Consider the following 6758-nt stretch of genomic DNA (forward strand, 5'->3'; position numbering starts at 1 on the left):
CAGTGGAGCAGGTGCTGCTGGCTGTGGGGGATCAGGTCGGTCATGTAAATATCTCCTATGCTTCCTGCATGAACAAAGCGGTCGTGGTCTTTTTGAAAGACCAGAAATATGTGATGGAACTTATCGAGAGCGGATTAATGCTAAACGAGGAATACATTCAAGTTTCACCGCTGGCGACACCGTCCACGCGGATCACTGTGTCTGGCGTTCCTCCGTTCATCCCGAATGAGGCGCTGGAACGGGAGCTGAAGCGTTTTGGTAAGTTTGCCAGTAGTCTCCGCACTGTTGCTCTGGGGTGTAAGGATGAAAAGTTAAAACATGTCCATTCTCTGCGGAGACAGGTTTTCATGTTTCTGAATTGTCCCACTCAGACACTAGATGTGTCCTTCCGGGTGAGGCACGAAGAGGGTTTTTATATGGTTTATGCGAGCTCAGGGAGCGTAAAGTGTTTTGAGTGCGGGGAGTCGGGTCACAAACGTGTTGCATGTCCACCATGGGCGAAGTTTGAACTTTAAGGTTGGGGGTGCCAAAAAATAACTACAAATGTAATGTATAGCTATAGGCTGCAACACAAGGATTAATACATGAAAATTTATCAGGATAGCCTACAGGCTACTGCAGGTGTGTTTTCATAACTAATATGCCCAATAGAGGAAATTACTATGGCAGCGGAACTCGCCGCAAAATAAAACGGCTGCTGCGGCACATACTGCTGCTATAATTAGGCTATAACACAGAGGTCTGTAGGATCAATGTTCCCCAATGCTCACACACTTTTTAATGAACTGTATAGGCATACTAACTAATAACTGTAGGATATAAGCACAGCAGTTTTATCACATTTTGACCTAATTTCAGCGATGAAAACAAAGCCAACCAACAAAGTAATGACTTTTGTTCACCGTCATCTAGTGATTATGATCTCCATGCATTCAGCGTCTCTGCCCCACAACTGTCAGCAGCGGCCGCTAGCAGGACCGAAGCATGTGAGCACAACGCAAACGGGAGGATTTGGAGGATTTTGGTTTGAGCGTGGAGCGGTGTCTGCTGCTTACTGCAGCTGGCTATCCCCGGATGCAGATGCTGCGCAATTACGCATTTAAGCTCAACAAAACGAAATAATTTGAATGAATGGCTTACCTAGTGCAGCATCAGGCGCCTCTTTTTCCGGCTGGCATAGATGTCCACTATCTTCTCAACTGACAGTTTTGCAGTCAAATCTCCCTCAATGTGCAGCAGGGCCAGATCAGAAAATCTCTCCTGGATCATTGTAGTTCTCAGCCAGTTTCTGATCCTCCTCATTGCTGAGAAACTTCTCTCTGATGTCGCTGATCCAATTGGCAGTGTCAGTGCAAGCTGGAGTAATGGGAAGAAGTTTGGATAGCTCTCCTTGCTCACTTCGTTTTGCAGGTCCTTCAGGTTAATGGGAGATTGGACAGCACATTTTATTAGGTCCATTTCTGCTGTCACCAGCTGTGGATGGACGATCTTGAGGCTTGCATATTTTCTCAGAAGTGGTTCAATGCCTTTCTTCTCACACTTTATCACAGCATCACATGCCGCTGCAAGCTCCATGGCTTCACCTGAAAACCGTCTGTCCAACTCGGCCATCATATTGTCCAGCACAGGGAGATATAAATGACAGTAGATGGCGTGAGCCTCAAATTGTCCGTCTATTTCCTCATTCCTTTCATCTCGTTGGCGCTGCCCAAGTGTGGCCCCCACTACATACTGGTAAAGCGACAAAGGGGGTCTTGAACTTCTTTTTCGCTTTGCCATGGAGGGGGGGTCACTTTCTGCAGTGGCAACTGGCATGCCGACGTCCTCGCCAAACTGCTTGATCTGGCTCCATATGTCTTGCCAACCTTCCTCCTCTCCTCTGCGTTCCCTCAAGTGTGCTCTCAGACTGTTGATCGTGGAGGCAGCATAGTGTTGTGGATTTGGACTGAAGTTTCTTGTGAACAACGTGCACAACCCGCAGTAGGTCCTCAAGGATAATGAGGCAGGCGATGAAGCCAGGTGTGGTCATGTGATTATACAACCCACTTGCTTCCACTGACCATTTCTCTCCTTCATCCACCATCTCCTTCAGACAGCGTGTGATAGGCACATAATGTGATTTAACCGCAAAGACGCATCGCCATTTGCTCGCCCAACGCGTGTCACTGGGTTGCCCAATTTCCTTTGCCTTCATCTCGAGTGTTTTCTGCATCGCCAGAAACCTGTGGTGGTTGCTTGGTTCTGAAAACACGGAGTACAGCTTATCAATAACATTTAACGTCATTTTGATGTCTCTGTTGACTGTGCATGATTCCACCAGGACCAGATTACGTTTATGGGCCATGCAGTGTACGTAGATGGCAAAGGGGTAATCTTCCTTGATACGCTGCTGCACTCCAGTTAAATGCCCAGACATAACTGAGGCCCCATCATACGACTGTGCGACTATTGGGACGTCCTGCAGTCCACATTACTCCAACCCCTTCTTGATACCCTCAACAATCCCAGCAGCATCTCGAGAGGCAGAGCAGTCAATGAAGCAGATTAATCGCTCCTTAACCTGTAGCTTTTCTGCATATCTGATACACACAGACAGTTGTTCAGACTTTGATGATTTGGCCTCATCCGCGATAACCGTGAAAAAACCAGTCTCACGTACTGCATTTGCTATTTCCTCTCTGACTAGCTCTGCACACAAAGAGATGACCTCGTTTTGAAAATCTGGACTTGTACAATTAAAGTACTTCTCATCCTGCATTTTGCGGAAACTTGGGTCATACTTGCCGAGGAAGTCGCACAGACTCAAAAAGTTTCCCTTTGTTTCATCATCATCATCCGGCTTGCTTTTATCTGTTTCTGTATCGACTGTATTTGTGTGCTTTTTTTCATTTTTATTTTCTTGTATTTCCTTTTTTCTCCATTGTATTTCCCGATGTCCACGGAAAGGGAGGCCCAGTTGAGACAGCAGCTTAACGACATCCACGACCTTTGTCAAATACTCCCTGTTTTTATCCACTGTGTTCTGGTGACTGGTTGACAAGTGGACTCTGACAGATCCATGCTTTTCAGTTTCCTTGTAGCCCTCCCACAGTCTCATGCAGGCCTTGTGTTTTTCACAAGAGCTATGCTTTATCAGCCTCTCAGTTAGCTTACTCCAATATCGCCCACCTTGTTTAGCTAGTGTGTCTTCCTCCTCTCCAATCTCCTTGGAAAAGTGGCGGCAACAAAAACAAAACACTGCGTCCCTTGAAACCGAGTACTCCAGCCACGGATGCTTGTTATAAAAGAATGCAGAAAAGCAACGATTTCTATCTCCAATTTTGTGTCTTGGGAAAACGGGAAGCACTGGCTGTTTGGGGCCCACACTTTTATCTCCTAGGTCACTGGGAAGTTGACCGCCATCAGAGGCTGTCTCACAGGGATTGCAAGCGGCGGGAGCTGCGGTACCGACCGGCGCCAAGATGTGGTGGCTGGTCGACGGGCGAGGCGGGACTGGCGGGTCCGGAGCAGGTGAAGCTTGGGTGGCAGCAACGGTGGCGCTGGAACTTGAATCCGAAACTGGAGTTGTTTTGGTTGCGAAGAACCTGCGTATATCCATTTTTTTAGTCTTCTCCTGTCAGGTTTTGGCGGCTGGCAGACTCGACTTGTCTGAATTTGAGTGCTCAAAGTGCGCATGTGCGTGCAGCGTGTGAGGGCGCAGCAGCTGCACAGATCGTCTGTGTAGACTCATTTTTGAGTAATGTTCTGTCTCTGACAGCAGTACACACTGAGACAATATGTTTGTGGATTTAAATGTATTATGTTTATTGAGTTTGCATTTATTGATATAGCGTTCCAGAGTTATATTTATCTAGGCCACCTACTATCTGTACATCATAACTACATTTTTTTTTAAAAAGACTCCGGCCACCAGGGGGTGCCGGGCACCCCGGGAACCCCCCCAAACTTCGCCTATGATGTCCACAGAGACGGCACGCCGCTCCGCCGGGTGCGGCTGGGCCCGGGGCCGCCGAGCCGGGGGCGGCCGGGCCGGGAGCCGCTGGGGCAGCCGAGCCGGGGGCGGCCGGGGCCACTGGGGCAGCCGGGGCCACTGGGGCAGCCGGGCCCGGGGCGGCCGGGGCCGCTGTGGCGGCCAAGCCCGGGGCGGCCTGGTCCGCGGCAGCGGGACCCGGTGTCGCGGGGGCTGCTGCTGCACCCGCCGGGGCCCCGGTGGCTGCGGAGGAAGTAGGGATGAATATCGTGAGAGATGAAACAGGGACTGTAGAGAGTGTGAGAGGAAAAAATGTGGAAACAGGTAAACGGGTGAGAGATGATGTAGCAGGACAGGTGAGGACTGGTGCTGTGGGACAGGTAGAGGCTGTTGGCACACAAGGAGCTGCCGTCTGGCTCTGGGCGGAAAAATGAGCTTCAACAGGCTGCAGACAATAATGAGGTGACAGAGATGGACACAGACGGTGAGGGGGATTCTGACTGTGGTTCAGTTGCAGATAGTCTCTCTCAGAACGCAGAGATATATTCTTTGGAAGAGATTAATGTCTTTTTAGACGAGTCTTTTGGCAAGTCAGTGGAAGTGAGATTTTTTCCCTGACATTGACAAGTTTCTTCATACAGTGAGAACTCTTCAGAAAGTTGAAGGGTTAGACCTGCTGGATGAAAAGAAACGTTATCGTCTCAGGAGGCATGTAACTGCTGTGAAAAAAGATACGCCAGGAAGCAAAAGAGGGAAGAAACTGAAAAGGTCTAAATAATTTCAACATGATCATGCAACACTGGGTGTCTCCTCTCTGCTGTGTGTACCTGTCTGTTCTTTCTCTCTGTCTCCTTCCTCTAATGCAGGCTTTAAGGGTTGCTTCCTTGAACATGAACGGGGGTAGAAGTGCACAGAAAAGAGCTTTAGTGTTAGAAGTCTTTAATCAGAAAAAATTAGATTTGATATTTCTGCAGGAAACGCACAGTGATAGCCTGAATGAGACGGACTGGGGGATGTGGTGGGGGGGTCAGTATGTACTCAGTCATGGCTCAAACCTTAGTGCAGGAGTAGCTGTTTTATTCTCCCCCTCTCTAAATGTAAAGATTTTATCCAGCACTGAGATAGTGGCAGGTAGAGCCTTGATGGTGAAAGTGGAACTGTTAGAGTTCAGTTTCACCTTTATTAATGTGTATGCACCCAATCAGGGCCCTGCACGTGTATCTGTGTTTCAGTTATTAAAAGACAAGCTAGACACTAGTGTACAGGGAGAGTGTGTTATACTGGGGGGGGACTGGAACGTTTGCACTAATGTCACTTTAGACAGAATAGGACGGGAGCCTCATCCTCAGTCGTCCCTTTTACTGTCACAGGTGATAAGAGAGGCTGACTTAGTGGATGTGTGGAGGATGAAGCATCCCTCCGTTAAACAATACACCTGGATGAGAATGCTAGATGGGGGCGTCAGTGCAGCCAGGCTAGACAGATTTTACATGTCTTCTTCTTTTATTACTCATGCAGTGAACTGTCACATCCAACCTGTTGGTTTTACAGATCATCAGCTAGTTTCTTTGGATTTGGTTTTATCCAACACAGAGAAACCTAGATCGTTCTGGCAGTTTAATGTTAACATTTTACAAGATTTGATTTTCTGTGAGAATTTTAAATTGTTTTGGATCAACTGGAAATCAAAGAAAGAGTCTTTTCCCTCCCTGAGTCAGTGGTGGGAGGTAGGAAAGGCTCAGATTAGAGTGTTCTGTCAACAGTATACAGCCTACTCCACTGCAAACACTAGGAGAGCTATAGAGCAGTTAGAGAGAGAGATCAGAGAGTTAGAGAGTGTGTCTGCTCGAAATGTAGAACAGTCCCTCCTAAAACAACAACAGCTTAACTGTTTTCTTCAGGAGAAAGCCAAGGGAGCTCTGATCAGAGCCCGTTTTACTTCCATGAGAGACATTGATGCACCAACCACCTTTTTCTTCAACCTGGAGAGGTCTGTGGGCCAAAGGAAGCAGATGGTATGTCTGCGTCTTCCCGATGGACAGGTAACCGCTGAACCTGCTGAGATGAGGAGACATGCAGTGTCCTTCTACACGGAGCTGTTCAAAGCCGAAGGTTGTGACGTGGAAGCCGCTGATGAACTTTTTCAGGGTCTTCCACAGCTGAGTCCAGCCGAAAGTGACACCTTGGGCTCTGACATTACGCTGGAGGAACTGACCTCTGCGGTGACACAGATGGCCTCCGGCAAGGCTCCGGGCATAGACGGTTTACCTGCAGACTTTTTAAAACATTTTTGGAGCATTCTAGGACGTGATTTGTTGGATGTATTGATGGAGTCCTTTGGGAAAGGGACTCTTCCAGCTTCCTGTAGGCGTGCAGTGATTTCACTGTTGCCTAAGAAAGGAGATCTAACCCTGCTGAAGAATTGGAGAACTGTGGCTCTCTTATGTACGGACTATAAGATACTGTCAAAGGTTTTAGCTAACAGACTGAAGTGTTTTATCGAACTTCTTGTTGGTACTGATCAAACATATTGCATCCCTGGCAGATCAATTGTGGACAATTTGTTTTTGATGAGAGACACTTTTGATGTTTGCAAACTACAATATAAATGTTGGTATTATTTCTATTGACCAAGAGAAGGCCTTTGATCGTGTGGATCACACTTTTCTGGCTGCCACATTGCAGGCTTTTGGTGTTGGGGAGCATTTTTTGTCCTGGGTGAAGTGTTTGTACAGTGATGCATGTTGTGTTGTGAAAGTGGGGGGAGGGCTGAGCAGACCTGTACCAG

The sequence above is a fragment of the Notothenia rossii genome, assembly GCF_949606895.1.
Source record: "Notothenia rossii genome assembly, chromosome: 1".
Classification (NCBI taxonomy): domain Eukaryota; kingdom Metazoa; phylum Chordata; class Actinopteri; order Perciformes; family Nototheniidae; genus Notothenia; species Notothenia rossii.